We start from the raw sequence: 16,633 nt of genomic DNA on the forward strand, positions 1-16,633 counted from the left end.
AAGAAGGAAATGTAAGCACACTGGAGTTGAATGCTACAAATTTGGCCATCTGCTGATAATTCCCGGTCAAAAATTATATTTCCCTAAATAGTAAAAGGACAGGTAGAAGATGGGAGGAGAAGCCAACTAGCAATTAACTGAATAAAAGCTTACATTTATTTGGCTTCTACTGGCGTTCTACTCAGTGTTCATGGGTTCAAGGGAGAACTAATCAGAGTGGCCTCACTATCTAGATCAGGGTGAGACACTCAGAAGAATTGTCACCACTCAGCATGTAAGAAAGAGGCCATGTCCATAGGACTTGTTTTAAGGAATGACAAATGGCCATAAGCAGATTGAGCTATACAAACCCAGGTTTTTTTTTATTTTACTTTTTCCTCACAAAGACTTTGGAGATAAAGTTCCATTTCAGCAGATTTATTATGATGGTAGTTTTTCAAACTTCCAAAATGCACTGATATTTTTCCAGGTCAAACATATCTCTAGGGGAAAATTCTGAACATCCTGCTAAAATTAAATATTATTAGGATAGCTCTAAGCAGGCAGATCTCAGGAAATCCTATATAAAGAGGGTAGGTCTCCTTCATCCAAAACATCACCTTAACTTTCTGCTTAATTGACAGTGGACTGCCAATGTGATTAACCATGAAGTTTTCTTGAGAGACCTGCTTTTTGGCCTTTGAATACCACACATTCTATAAAACTTCATTCCTCAACTGAGAAAGGGAGTGCCAGTGGGAATAGATAGAAAAAGAAAGGATTTATTTTTGCTATTTCGGGTGTCATATTCACATTCAAAACACTTTCTAATGCATTTAGCTTCAGAAATCTTCACATTTTCCAGAGGGGCACGTAAGTGTTTTTATCCCAATTTTACAGATGAAAAACTTGAAACCCAAGGTTAAGTGACTGGCTTGCAGCAGCACTGGGAGCCAATGTCAAGATCAGACTTCCACCATCAGTGTTTGATGGCTCAGACCACTGGACTAAGACTCTTTCTGAGTACAACACAAATGCTTGGAAAATGGTTTTAACCTCTTTCAGGAATAAAAACATTCAACACTATGCCTCTGGGTTAAAATAGATTTTCCAAATGCCTGATGAACATGGAGATAGTGAAGGCAGAATCATGACTGCTATGTTTAATAGAGATAGCTACTATTGTAAGTCATTTTGTAGGTTAAGTCATTCATCATTCTATTTTCATGCATTAACTCAACAAACACTTGTCAACCAATGGCACAATTATCAAATTCCAAATGAATATACACATATTAAACATGTATAATATACTTTTATAACTATTATTTATAGAAACTATTCAGTGACACTTCTCTGGTGAATCATTCACTATATTAGTGCATATAGTCAGGGATATATTATCTCTTTTAAGCATTAAACAACTTTGCCCAATATTGTCCCAATAATATAGATAAGAAAGTTTGCAAATTATACAGTAAGTTAACTTAGACAATATCCAAACCTAGATTGGTGTTGGAAAGAACACAGGCTTTTCTATCAAACAGACTTGTGCTCCAATTATAGTTCCACAACTTAGTAAACAAATTGCAATGGTATTACTTAAACTCAATGAGTTTAAGTTTCCTGATTTGAAAACGGAACTATTAATAACTAACACCATTGTCCCACAATACTTGATTTTTCTGAGAATTAAGAAAAAAATTATTTTTAGGTGTAATACATTTTTTTCCTAGAAAAATATGATTCCCCTTCTAAAAATAGCTTCAAAGTACATGGAAAAGTTAATTTTTAAAAATCTTAAAATACAAGTCATTTGATGATTAAGTAAGGAGTGTTCAGGGCAAGAAACAAAGGAAGACAGAAATCCAGAACAATAAGCTGAATTCAACAGTTGGCCTTCAATTCAAAGCATATAGTTACCAGGTAGACTTGAGTTTTGTCCTTCATAGACTCATAGAGACAAAGGGAACAGATGAAAAAGACTAGATCCTACATCAGGTGGAACGTCTAATGAAATCCTCTTACATAAAATGGGGATATTCAAGGGTTATGTTTCATCAAAACACTGAGCCCAATGTATTCCCCAATAAAAAGAACAACAATGGAAAATAATATTTTGACAAGGAACTAGGGGTAAAATGTGCCTAAGAATTCAAAATATCAATCAGCAGTTTATGTTTACAACTTAGATTGTTCAAAAACTGCCAAGCTAAGAATTCTGTTTGGAGAAACCTGAATTAGCAGTGCTTTTGTGGCTCCCATTCAGAAGGCACATTCCTTATAGCAACAAAAAAAAAGTGTTCTTAACCTGTAGTCACTTTATGACTCAGTGTACAGGGTACAGACAGAAATGCACATCCCCCGGTTTTCCCTGAAAGAGGTATATTTGCATACATTAAATGTTATTGCCTGGTAGTCTGGCTTCCATTTAACCTGAATCTAAGTGCTGACTGAGATCTGCCCCCTTGGGACACTGACAGGTGTGGGTGCACAATCAACTATAGGAGGTTGCTTCAAATAAAATAGACTAATAAGACAATCACAAAGGTTTGAAAGACAATCAAGAGCTAGAAGCTAGTTAAATGACGAGGTTCATCTACGTGAGTTCACACTGTAAGACTGGGAGAGGTGGCTACTTTATCTAATGCATACAAACCAACACAGAGAGTCAAGGAAAGTAAAGAAAAAAAGGACTATTTTCAAACAAAAAATAAAATAAAACCTCAGAAAAAAGTTAATGAAATGAAAATAAGTAATTTACCTGATAAAGACTTCAAATAATGCTCCCTGAGTTCAGAAAAACAATGAAAGAACAGAGTGAAAATTTTAACAAAGAGAAAGGAATATAAGGATGGACAAAATAGAAATCACAGGTCTGAGAACACAATACTCAAACTGAAAAATACAATAGAGGGGTTCAAACTAGATGAAGAGAGAGCAAGATTCAGTGAATTCAAGGACAGAGCAGTGGAACTCATCCAATTAGAGCAGCAAAAAAAAAAAAAAAAAAAAATTGTGAAGATAGCTTAGGGGACTTATAGGACAATATCAAGCAGACTAAAACTCAAATTATAGGGTTTTCAGAAAGTGAAGGGAGAAAAAAAGGGGTAGAAAATTTAACCAAAGAAATAATGGCTAAAAATGTTCTATCCTTAAGAATAAAGCATGCATTCATATTCAGGATTCCCAGAGGGTTTTAAATAAGACATACTCAAAGACTCCCACACTAAGACATATTATAATTAAAATGTCTAAAGTTAAAGACAAGGAATGAATCTTAAAAGGAGCATGAGAAAAGCAATTTTAACAAATTAACAAGTAACAACAAACAAGAAAACCTCCATAAGGCTATCAGTTTTTCAGCAGAAACTTTGCAGACTAGAAAGGGGTAGCATGATATACTCAAAGTGCTGAAAACAAAACAAAACAAAAAACAAAAAAAAACACTGCCACCCAAAAACATTCAACCCAGAAAAATTGCCCTTCGGACTTGAAGAAAAAATAAAAAAAAGCTTACAAGACATGAAAAAGCTAAAGGAGTTCATCATCACTATTAAATGAGATTTCTTAAGGTGAAATGAGAGGATGCTAGTTAGTAAAAGGAAAACATATGAAAGTAAAAATCCTTCTGGGATAGGTAATTGTATAGTGCATGCATGCATGCATGTGTACTTAGTCGCTCAGTTGTGTCCGACTCTTTGCAGTGCCATGGACTGTAGTCTGACAGGATCCTCTGTTCATGGAATTTTCCAGGCAAGAGTACTAGAGTGGGTTGCCGTTTCCTACTGCAGGAGATCTTCAACTCAGCTATATTATAGCTGTAAAGGTGGTGGGTTAATCACTTTTAAAGCTAGTATAAAGGTTAAAAGGCAAAAGTAATAAAAATAACTGTAACTAAAATATTTTGATAGATACATAAGATAAAATTATGTAAATTGTTAAATCAAAATTATAAAATGTGGTGGGGAAATAAAAGTATAGAGCTATAGAATGCATTTGAAATTAAGTTATCAACTTAAAATAAACTGCTATCAACATATGTTGTTTTACTCAAGCCTTACAGTAACTGCAAATCAAAAACCTGTGATAGTTACACAAAAGACAAAAAAAGACAAAATCTAAGTATACTACTACAGAAAATCATTCAATCACAAAGAAGGAGCACAAGAGAAAAGAAAGGAACAAAGAAATTATAAAATAACTGGAAAAAATGGATGCAATGGCAATAAGTGTATATCTATCAATAATTAATTTAAATGTAAATGAACTACATTATTCATAGACATAGAGTGACTGATTGGATAAAAATACATGGCCCCTCTACATGTTACTTGTAAGAGCCTCACCTCAGATGTAAAGACACAGACTCAAAGTGAAGTGATGAAAATAAATATTACATACAAATAGAAACCAAAGGAAAATCGGGGTGCTATACTTATATCAGATGAAATGTGTGCTAATTTGCTTCAGTCGTGGCTGAGTCTTTGCAACCCCATGGACTGTAGCCTGCCACGCTCCTCTGTCCCTGCGATTTTCCAGGCAAAAATACTGGAGTGGGTTGCCATTTCCTTCTCCAGTGATGAGATGAAATAAACTTCAAAAAAAAAAAAAAAGCTGAAATAACAGACAAAGTTATTATGTAATGCTATTAGGATCAATTCAATAATAGGACATAACATGTGTAAATTTTTATACATCCAACGTAGAAGTTCTTAAATATATAAAACACATATTAACAGACCTAAGAGAGAAAAAGATAGCAATAAAACAATAGTAGAGAACTTTAGCACTCCACTTTTATCAATGGATAAATCCTCCAGACAGAAAATCAAAAAGGAAACATTGACCTTAAACAACACGCTAGCCAGATGGGCTTAACAGACATGTATAGAATATTCTGTCCAAAAGCAGTAGGATATACACTCTTTTCAAGTGCACCTGGAAGATTTTCCAGGATCGATGTTATATTAGTATACAAACCAAGTCAATCAATTTAAGGAGCTTTAAATCATATAAATCTTTCCTGAAACATGACAAAATCAATTAAAAAAAGAAAAATTGGAAAATCCCCCAATATGTCAAAATTAAACACATGCCACTAAGAATTAATAATATAAAAAAAATCAAAATAGAAATAAAAAAAATATCTTGAGATAAATGAAAGTGGAAATATTGTTGCTGTTCAGTCGTCATGTCCAACTCTTTGCAACCCCGTGGACTATAGCATGACAAGCTTCCATGTCCCTCACCATCTCCTGGAATTTGCTTAAGCTCACTTCCATTGAATTGGTGATGACTACAACATACCAAAACTTATAGGATGCAGCAAAATCAGCTTCAAGAGTAAATTTATAGTAGTAAATGCCTACATTAAAGAAACAAGAAAGATCTCAAACAACTTAAATTTACCCCTCAAGGAATTCAAGAGAAGATTAAATTAAGCCCAAAGTTAGTAAAATAAAAGAAATAACAACAAAAAAAGGCTAAAATAAGAGACTAAAATGACAGAAGAAATGGTTAATAAAGATAAGCTGTCTCTTTGAAAATATTTTTTTAAATAGGCAAATTTAATATTCATTGACAGTGAAAAATCTTATAAAACAAGATGATTAAGGGAGTTTACAAAATCTCACAGCTAACAACATACTCAATGGTGAATAATCAAAACTATATTGAAAAAAAACTTGATACTATGATTAATTGATTTTTGACAAGGATGTCAAACATATTTGATGGAGAAAGAATAGTCTCTTATACTAATGGTGCTAAGACAACCAGATATACGTATGAAAAATGATGAAGTCAGACACCATTTCACATCATATAGAAACGTAAAATCAATCAAGAACCTAAATAAAAAAGCTAAAATTATAAAACTTTTTCAATTATCCATTAAGGTAAAGTTTCAAAATAATTCAAATCCTGGAAAACCACTTGGTTGTTCCTGAAAGTTAAATATGGAGTGGGAAGAGAGATAAACAGGCAGAGCCCAGAGGATTTTTAGGTCAGTGAAACTATTCTGCATGATAGTATGATTATGGACAAAGACACATGACATACGCATTTGTCAAAACTATAGATGTGCAATACGAAGAGTGAACTCTAATGTAAGATACAAACTTGGGTAATAATGATGTGACAGTGTAGGTTTATCAATTGTACAAATATACCACTCTGGTGTAGGATGTTGATAACAAAGGAAGTTGTGTGTGGGGTGGGGTGGGTGGGGGATGGGTATACAGGAATTCTTTGTGCTGTTTGCTCAATTTTGCCATAAACCTAAAACTGCTATAGGAAGTAAAGGCTATTTTTTTTTTTAAAAGATCATAAACCATATGATCCACCAATTCCACTCCTAGGCATATATTTTGAGAAAACCAGAATTCTAAAAGATGCCAGCTCTCTGATGTTCATTGCAGTACTATTTACTATAGCCAGGATGTGGAAGCAACCTCAGTGTGACAGACAAATGGCTAAAGAAGATATAGTACATGTATACAATGGAAAACTACTTAGCCATGAAAAGAAATGAAATAGTGCCATTTACAGAGACATGGATGGACCTAGAGATTGTCACACAGGGTGAAGAAAGACAGAAACAGAAAAATAAATGTCATATAATAGTCTTTAAATGTGAAATCTAGAAAATGGTATAGATGGACTTATTTGCAAAGCAGAAATAGAATCACAGATGTAGGGAACAAACATATGCTTGCCAAGAGGAGAGTTAGGATGAATTGAGAGATTGGGAAAAGGAGTACATCAAGGCTGCATATTGTCACCCTGCTTATTTAAATTATATGCAGAGTACATCGTGAGAAACACTGGGCTGCAAGAAGCACAAGCTGGAATCAAGATTGCTGGGAGAAATATCAGTAACCTCAGATGTGCAGATAACACCACCCTTATGGCAGAAAGTGAAGAGGAGCTAAAAAGCCTCTTGATGAAAATGAAAGAGGAGAGTGAAAAAGTTGGCTTAAAGCTCAAAATTCAGAAAACTAAGATCATGGTATCTGGTCCCATCACTTCATGGGAAATAGATGGGGAAACAGTGTTGGACTTAATTTTGGGGGGCTCCAAAATCACTGCATATGGTGACTGCAGCCATGAAATTAAAAGACGCTTACTCCTTGGAAGAAAATTTATGACCAACATAGATAGCATATTCAAAAGCAGAGATATTACTTTGCCAACAAAGGTCCATCTAGTCAAGGCTATGCTTTTTCCAGCGGTCATGTATGGATGTGAGAGTTGGACTGTGAAGAAAGCTGAGCGCTGAAGAATTGATGCTTTTGAAATGTGGTGTTGGAGAAGACACTTGAAAGTCCCTTGGACTGCAAGGAGATCCAAGCAGCCCATTATAAAGGAGATCAGTCCTGGGTGTCATTGGAAGGACTAATTCTCAAGCTGAAACTCCCATACTTTGGCCACCTCATGTGAAGATTTGATTCACTGGAAAAGACCCTGATACTGGGAATGATTGAGGGCAGGAGGAGAAGGGGATGACAGAGGATGAGATTGCTGGATGGCATCACTGACTCTATGGACATGAGTTTGGGTAAACTCTGGGAGTTGGTGATGGACAGGGAGGCCTGGCGTGCTGCAATTCATGGTATCACAAAGAGTTGAACATGGCTGAGTGACTGAACTGAACTGAGAGATTGGGATTGACATATATACACTGCTATGTATAAAATAGATGACTAATGAGATCCTACTGTAAAGCACAAAAAACTCTACTCAGTGTTCTGTGGTGAACTAAATGGGAAGGGAATCCAAAAAACAGTTCATATTTACTTTCAGTATTATAAAGCAATTATACTCAAATAGAAATCGATTAAAAAGTAAATAAGAATTAAAAAGATTATACATAGAATTGTACCTGACCCAGTAATTCTGCTCCCACACATATATGCAAAAGAAATAAAAATAAGTACTCAAACTAATACCTATACACAATTATTCATAGTAGCAATATTGTCTTTTCTTTTCTCTTTTTATTTAGTCCCTATGTTGTGTCCAGCTCCTTTGAGACCACATGGACTGCAGCCCACCAGGCTCCTCTGTCTATGGGATTCATTTGGCAAGAAAACTGGCATGGGTTGCCATTTCCTTCTTTGGGGCATCTTCCCAACCCATGGATCAAACTGGTATCTCCTTCATTGGCAGGCAGTCTTACCACTAAGCCACCTAGGAAGTTCACTAGCATTATTATCAAGAGCCAAAATCTGGGAATTTCCTAAGTTTAGATTGAAAGAGAATAGGATAAACAAATTGTGGTATGTACATACAATAAAATATTATTCAGTTGTAAAAATGAAGTACTAATATAAGTTACAGCATGGATAAATTCAAAAACATCATGCTAAGTAAAATATACCAGATGCAGAATGTCATATAATGTATGATTCCAGTTACATGGAAATACCTAGAATAGATAAATTCATAGATACATTTAGATAACTACTGGTTGCCCAGGGCTGGGGAGAGGGTGCAATTAAGAGCAACAGCTTAGTGTTTATGGAGTCTTCTTGTGACGACAATGTTTTAGAACTAGAAGCAGGTGGCAATTGTACCACATAGTGAATGTACTTGATGGCACTGAACTGCATACCATAAAATACTTACTTATGTAGATTTTACCTTAAAAATATGTAGATGAGTTAGGCAATAAACTGGAAAGTGAAACTTATCTCTTGCTGATCAAAATACATAGCTCGTCAAATCAGGGAACCTTAAAGGTGGTGTTGTGAATGTTATGCACTTGGTGACATCATCTTGCACATTATATTTTCTAACATAGATGATTTAAAGATTGAAATCATGGCCCTACTCTGTTTATATTCATAAATAAAGTCATGGAACATCATCAAAATGGAGTTTATATTACCAGTCATTTATAAATGATTGCTGTGAAACTTTAAGATAACCTGTCTTCTGATTTATGTTAAGAATTTCTCCTGTAAGTTTATGTAAAATATATATAAGTAAAGGTTTTAAACATGGTTTATATTAAGATAAATTTTAGCTCAGCTCCATACAAATTATTTATCATCTTATCAATTTTCATATCATTTAATAAATGGAATATAGGCACAGAGATATTAATAATCATGTACAACTCAGAAAAAAAAATATTTTGATTCTCTCCTTGCCTCTCAAAGCCCAATTAATGGTGTAAGGATGTAATTGAGGAAATTATGAGATTGATACAGAATTTCATTTAGTAGTAAATTTTTTCTTGTTTCTATGTGTAACAAATCCCATACAATGGTATCATACATTTGTGAAGTTCCTATATCAATGTAAGTATCTTCAAGTTCAGTTCAGTTCAGTCACTCACTCGTGTCCTACTCTTTGCGACCACAAGAACCACAGCACGCCAGACTTCCCTGTCCATCACCAAATCCCAGAGTTCACCCAAACCCATGTCCACTGAGTCAGTGATGCCATCCAACCATCTCATCCTCTGTCGTCCCCTTTGCCTCCTGCCCTCAATTTTTCCCAGAAGCAGGGTATTTTCCAAGGAGTCAGCTCTTCGCATTAAGTGGTGAAAGTATTGGAGTTTCAGCTTCAGCACAGTCCTTCCAATGAATATTCAGGACTGATTTCCTTTAGGATGGACTGGTTGGATCTCCTCACAGTCCAAGGGACTCTCAAGAGTCTTCTCCAACACCACAGTTCAAAAGCATCAATTCTTCTGCTCTCAGCTTTCTTTATAGTCGAACTCTCACGTCCATACATGACCACTGGAAAAACCATAGCCTTGACTAGACAGACCTTTGTTGACAAAGTAATGTCTCTGCTTTTCAATATGCTGTCTAGGTTGGTCATAAATTTCCTTCAAAGGAGTAAGTGTCTTTTAATTTCATGGCTGTAATCACCATCTGTAGTGATTTTGGAGCCCCCAAAAATAAAGTCTGCCACGAAGTGATGGGACCAGATGCCATGATCTTAGTTTTCTGAATGTTGAGCTTTAAGCCAACTTTTTCACACCCCTCTTTCACCTTCATCAAGAGGCTCTTTAGTTCTTCTTCACTTTCTGTCATAAGGGTGGTGTCATCTGCATATCTGAGGTTATTCATATTTCTCCCGGCAATATTGATTCCAGCCTGTGCTTCCTCCAGCTCAGCATTTCTCATGATGTACTCTGCATGTAAGTTAAAAAAGCAGGGTGACAATATACAGCCTTGACATACTCCTTTTCCTATTTGGAACCAGTCTGTTATTCCATGTCCAGTTCTAACTGTTGCTTCCTGACCTGCATACAGGTTTCTTAAGAGGTGGTTTCTCATGTCAGGTGGTCTGGTATTCCCATCTCTTTCAGAATTTTCCACAGTTTTTTGTGATCACACAGTCAAAGGCTTTGGCATAGTCAATAAAGCAGAAATAGATGTTTTTCTGGTACTCTCTTGCTTTTTTGATGAGCCAGCGGATGTTGGCAATTTGATCTCTGGTTCCTCTGCCTTTTCTAAATCTAGCTTGTTTATCTGGAAGTTCACGGTTCACGTATTGCTGAAGCATGGCTTGGAGAATTTTGGGCATTACTTTAACTAGCGTGTGAGATAAGTGCAATTGTGTAGTAGTTTGAACATTCTTTGGCATTGCCTTTCTTTGGGATTGGAATGAAAATTGATGTTTTCCGGTCCTATGGCCACTGCTGAGTTTTCCAAATTTGCTGGCATATTGAGTGCAGCACTTTCACAGTATCGTCTTTTAGGATTTGAAATAGCTCAAGTGGAATTCCATCACCTCCACTGGATTTGTTCATAGTGATGCTTTTTAAGGCCCACTTGACTTCACATTCCAGGAGTCTGGCTCTAAGTGAGTGATCACACCATCGTGATTATCTGGGTCATGAAGATCTTTTTTGTACAGTTCTTCTGTGTATTCTTGCCACCTCTTCTTAATATCTTCTGCTCCTGTTAGGTCCATACCATTTCTGTCCTTTATTGAGCTTATCTTTGCATGAAATATTCCCTTGGTATCTCTAATTTTCTTGAAGAGATCTCTAGTGTTTCCCATTCTATTGTTTTCCTCTGTTTCTTTGCATTGATCTCTGAGAAATGCTTCGTTATCTCTCCTTGCTAATCTTTGTAATTCTGCATTCAAATGGGTATATCTTCCCTTTTCTCCTTTGCATTTCGCTTCCCTTCTTTTCACAGCTATTTATAACGCCTCCTCAGACAGCCATTTTGGTTTTTTGCCTTTCTTTTTCTTGGGGAAAATTATATCTTCAAGTATATTTAGATAATTCAAATCAGGTAATTTTTCTCCTATCCTATAGTTCTGATAGAAAGTTAGATGCAAACATTTTTTTTGTCTTGGTAGTTCTCTGAAATTTCCAAAGGAATGCCAATACCTAATTTAATTTCCATGGTAGAACATTTGAGTCTAAGTTTTATAAACTTGAGAATTATCTAACATTACTCAACTATTTCTTCTCATTTGTACCACAGCTCCTTTTTGCTTTATATTTTCTATCTGCTCACTTTTCTTAATGTTATACATTGTTTATTTTTATATCATATCAGGGAATTTGTGTTATTATTCCTCTTTTTTTACTGAAAAGAAAACTGAATTCTAGAGAGTTAATTAAATGTGTCTATGGTCATAAAGGAGGCTTTGCAGGAATAAAATTTCATGCCCTGTATTATATAATCTATCATTGACATATATTTTTGAATATAAAAAAATTATCCTGCCATTGAGAAACTATGCAGTTGAGGATATAACATTTCTGATATCCATGTAATAGGTTATAGGTGATCCTCATCATCTACTAGCCTTGAATTACTTAACTAGTGAGTTAGATACACATATCTTGCCTGTTTCATGCAAAGGTTTATAAAAGTGTTTGAAAATTTACTATAGGCTGAATAATTAATTATATTTATTATTAATTTGATAAGGACCAGAAGGTCATGCAATTTAACTTAGATAAGCAATAAATTTATATATTAAACACCCAGTGCAAGACAATACACTAGCATCAATCTTCAAAGCAATCTTAGGAGGTCAGTATTGCAATATTAACTGAGAGAGTCAGTTCCTAGGCAGGTTGATAAGGAGTCTAGGGGTCCCCAAGGAGAAAGGGGTCTGGAATTCTCAAGGAGGAAGAAAGGACAAACTTTTTTTCTTTCTCCACATTCCTTAGGATTATATAACAATAATGTATCCTGCCTAAGGACAGTCTCTGGATTAAACCTTCTGTTATCTTAAAATGTAAATTATGGGAGTAGACCTGGTCTTTACAAGAATGTATCCTGCCTAAGCACAGTGTTATCTTTGTGTGTGTGTGTGTGTGTGTGTGTGTGTGTGTGTGTAATAAAGTTTTATTAAAGTATAAAGGAGATAGAGAAAGCTTCTGACATAGGCATCAGAAGGGGGCAGAAAGAGTACTCGCTTGCTAGTGTTAACAATGAAGTTATATAATCCAAAGAATGTCTGGAGGTTGTAAAGACCTCATCAGACCTACTCCCATAATTTACATTTTAAGATAACAGAATTAGCCAGAAGGTTTAATCCAAAGACTGTCCTCAGGCAGGATACATTATTGTTATATAATCCTAAGGAATGCGGAGAAAGAAAAAAAGTTTGTCCTTTCTTCCTCCTTGAGAATTCCAGACCCCTCTCTCCTTGGGGATGTAAATTATGGGGGTAGGTCTGATGAGATCTTTACAACCTCCAGACATTCTTTGGATTATATAACTTCATTGTTAACACTAGCAAGCGGGTACTCTTTCTGCCCCCTTCTGATGCCTATGTCAGAAGCTTTCTCTACCTCCTTTGTACTTTAATAAAACTTTATTACCCAAAAGCTCTGAGCGATCAAGCCTCGTCTCTGGCCCCGGATTGAATTCTTCTCCTCTGGGGGCCAAGAATCCCGGTGTCTTCGCATGATTCAACAACCTTTCATTAACTTTTTAGAAACAAGAACTATGACGGGTTGTTAGATACCTTGTTCAAAGTGGAAAAGTAAATAGAGACACTGATAGTAAGTCATGTTTTCTGTTCAAATTTTCCAAGCTCCTTCCACAGGCTCCTCTGAAGTCCAATCAAGCATTCTTGGATTCATGTCAGTCATTCTGGGGCTGTGTGTGCTCAGTGAGTTACTAAACTTCTTAAAGGTTCAGTTTCCACAGCTCTTGGTCTAACCAGAATAAGGCTATTTTGCCATAAATTATTAATCAAACAAGTAGTTTTACAGGAGAATGGGTGTAGGATGCCCAGCATATAAATGCTGTGGGACCCCATAGCCCCTAGGTTTACTAAAAAGTAATTATTAAGGAGAGATGTATTCCCCATGATTAAAACCTCAAATAGCCTTATGGCACTTAATTATGTTTTATGAATTATCATCTGTTCATCTAAATCATTTTGAAATTTTTGATTAATTCAGTTTCAAGGAGTTGAGGTATAAAATTAGTTCAGTGAGTTAACTGAGTGTGACATCTGAATTAAACTAGGGGATGTTTGTTACACAAACTGTCAGAATCAAATTCAAAGGCAATCACCTCTCAAATCCTTAATGCTTCCATCTGGGCTTCCTTAATAGCTCTGTTGGTAAAGAATCTGCCTGCAATGCAGGAGACCCAGGTTCGATTCCTGGGTCAGGAAGATCCTCTGGGGAAGGGATAGGCTACCCACTCCAGTATCCTTGGGCTTCCTTTGTGGCTCAGCTGGTAAAGAGTCTGCCTGCAATGCGGGAGACATGGGTTCAATCCCTGGGTTGGGAAGATTCCCCTGGAGAAGGGAAAGGCTACCCACTCCAGTATGCTGGCCTGGAGGATTCCATTTAAAGTCCATGGGGTCACAAAGAGTTGGACACGACTGATCCACTTTCACTTTCACTTAACTTTCATAGAATATAAATGATAAAAATAACTACCCTTAACATTTGTTATGTAGATTAAATGAGATAACATTAGTCAATGCCTAGCATAATGCCTAGAATATGATAAACTTTTGATTTATTTATTTTTCTGTCCATCCCTTTTCCCAGTAGCCTGGTTAAGTCATTTTCCTTCTGAACTAGCATTTTTCTTAGAGGTGCACAGATGAAGAACTACAACAGTTTTCTGTAGCTGAAAAACACAAAGAGAGTAGCAATGAATGATCTGAATAGGAGGCCCAGCTGTGACACTGAGTTTATTGTCCTGTTTAAGTCAATATACAGCCCTTTATGGGGTTCAAAAATACCTTCTTTTCACAGGCATTATTTGATATGTGAAATATTATTGTGACATAAAACTTTGCAAGCTTTACCAAATAGAAAAGGGGAAACCTATACTTTTTATGATTCCTAAAGCCCTCTGTCTACATTGCCTTCATGAAAATACTTTTGGTTGTATTTTAATTTTGTAATTTTACTTGAATTTTGTAATTGTAATTTTGGTGATATTATAGTAAAAATGTCCTTAAAAATCAGCATGTTTGATTTCTTTCATTTTTCAAACAAGGGAAATAGTAAAAATCCATTTGCTTAAAGTAATATAATACGTTTGCTTCAGAGGTTCTGACCATTCCAGACCTCACATCTCCTGATTTGCAATGTAGCATTCCTTTCTCTGCACCATGCCAGAGCCCTCCTTTCAGAGTGAAGGACATGTTCCAAATATTTGCAATCCAGAAATTAAGTCTATATTGTTGAAAGATTTAAGGCATAAGCATGTTTGTTTTACTTTTCTTTCTTTAAAACTATTGTTAAATATTTCATAGGTACAAAGAAGTGTATACAGCCTGAAAGTAAAATTAAAAATACAACAAAACAAATCCAAGTCAACACTATCCAGGTTAAGAAATAGTATGTCACCAACCTGTTTAAGACTCAGACCTCCTCAAGTCTTTATTCTAACACCCACTGCATGTGTAACCAATATCCTGAATTTTATACAATTTCTTGTTTTTAAGAATGAAGTTTTTATTACATATTCATAAATGATATGTTATTTAGCTTTTTTTAATGTGTGTAAATGAAATAACACTATATGTCTTATTTTAGACTATATTTTCTACTCAAAGTTATATTTTAAAAAATTATTCACATTGGTACTATTCAGTAAAGCCATTCTTTTCCACTGCAATATTGTGTTCAATTGTATGAAAATACCATATTTATTTAGCTTTTATTCTGTAGGTATATATTTGAGTAGTTTCTAAAGTGTGATGTATTAAACATTGTTGCTATAAATAGGCCTTTCTGTATCTCCTGATTCACATGTGCAATAGTTTTTCTAGCATATGTATTTGAGAATAAAGTAGCTGTGACATAGATTTTTCACTTATTCAAAATGGTACTATCAGTTTACACTGCCACCATGTCCATTGCTCCTTTTCCTTGAAAGCCTATGATAATTCTGTTTTAAATTTGTGTCCATCTTTGAAGTGTAGATGATGTCACAATCGTAGCTTTGCTATGCATTATTGAAAAGAAATGAGTGTGTTCTCACTTGTTGATAGGTCATTTACATTTCCTCTTGTTCAATGTCATCTTTGTCTATTTTTCTTGCTGTGCTATTTGTCTTTTTTTAATTGATTTAACATATATTTGTGTGTGTGTGTGTGTAAGAGAGAGAGACCAAGCTCTTATTCCAGAGTAATAAGTGATGTTCCAAATAGTTATATACTATAGATCAAGTTCATATTGTTGGAAAGTTTAAGGTACAATTTATAGCATTGTAAATGGAGATCAGTGATACCATTTTCATATATGTTATATAATATTTGACATCCATACTGTGTAACATAGACACACCAAAATTCCCCACTTCCTTTGAAATTAAGTATGGCCATGTGACTTGCTTTGAGCAAAGACTAACATGAAGAAACAACTTGTATTATATCATAGAGGAAGTTCACAAAGAGCCAGTGCGTTTACCATCCTCCCTTCCTCTGCTGATAGGATAATGGTTGAATATGTCAAGGTGAAATTCCTTTAGTTTAAATCTCTGACTAACTGCACTGTGTAAATTCCCCAGCCAATCCAAACTAATTATTTCATGTGAGTAAGATAAAATAAACTTTTCCTGTGTTAAGTCTATAATATTTTGGAGTTGATTAACACATTGACACTTTTACCTTTTTTGACTTGATAAATTGTACTTCATCAAAATTAGAAGTGTTGCTCTTTGAAAGGCCATTAAGGAAAAAAAGCACACAATCAACATATTGGGAGACAATATTGACAACATATATATCAGGAAAACAACTTATATCCAGTAGATTTAAATAATTCTTAGAAAAAGTAAAATATGAACAACCTAATATTTTCTCAAATGACAAAATATTTGAATAGATGATTCATGACAAATATTCAATTGACTAATAATAACATGAAAAAGTTCACAATAATATTAATAAGTAGAAAATTAAAATTATTAGGAAATATCATTACACACATATTAGAATGGCTAAAGTTAAAGAATAAAATGACCGCACCTCATGTTGGCAAAGGTGTGAAGCACTGGAATTCTCATTACTGCTGGTCGGAATGTAAAATTTTATAACCTTTATAAAAGTAGGAAATACTGACATGTGCTACAACATAACTGAAACCTGAGGACATTATGCTGAGTAAAATAAGCCAAATGCAAAAAGACAAATACTGCATGATTCTGCTTATATGAGGCATCTGGAATAATCAAATTCA

This window comes from Bubalus bubalis, chromosome 2 (assembly GCF_019923935.1).
Source record: "Bubalus bubalis isolate 160015118507 breed Murrah chromosome 2, NDDB_SH_1, whole genome shotgun sequence".
NCBI classification, from domain to species: domain Eukaryota; kingdom Metazoa; phylum Chordata; class Mammalia; order Artiodactyla; family Bovidae; genus Bubalus; species Bubalus bubalis.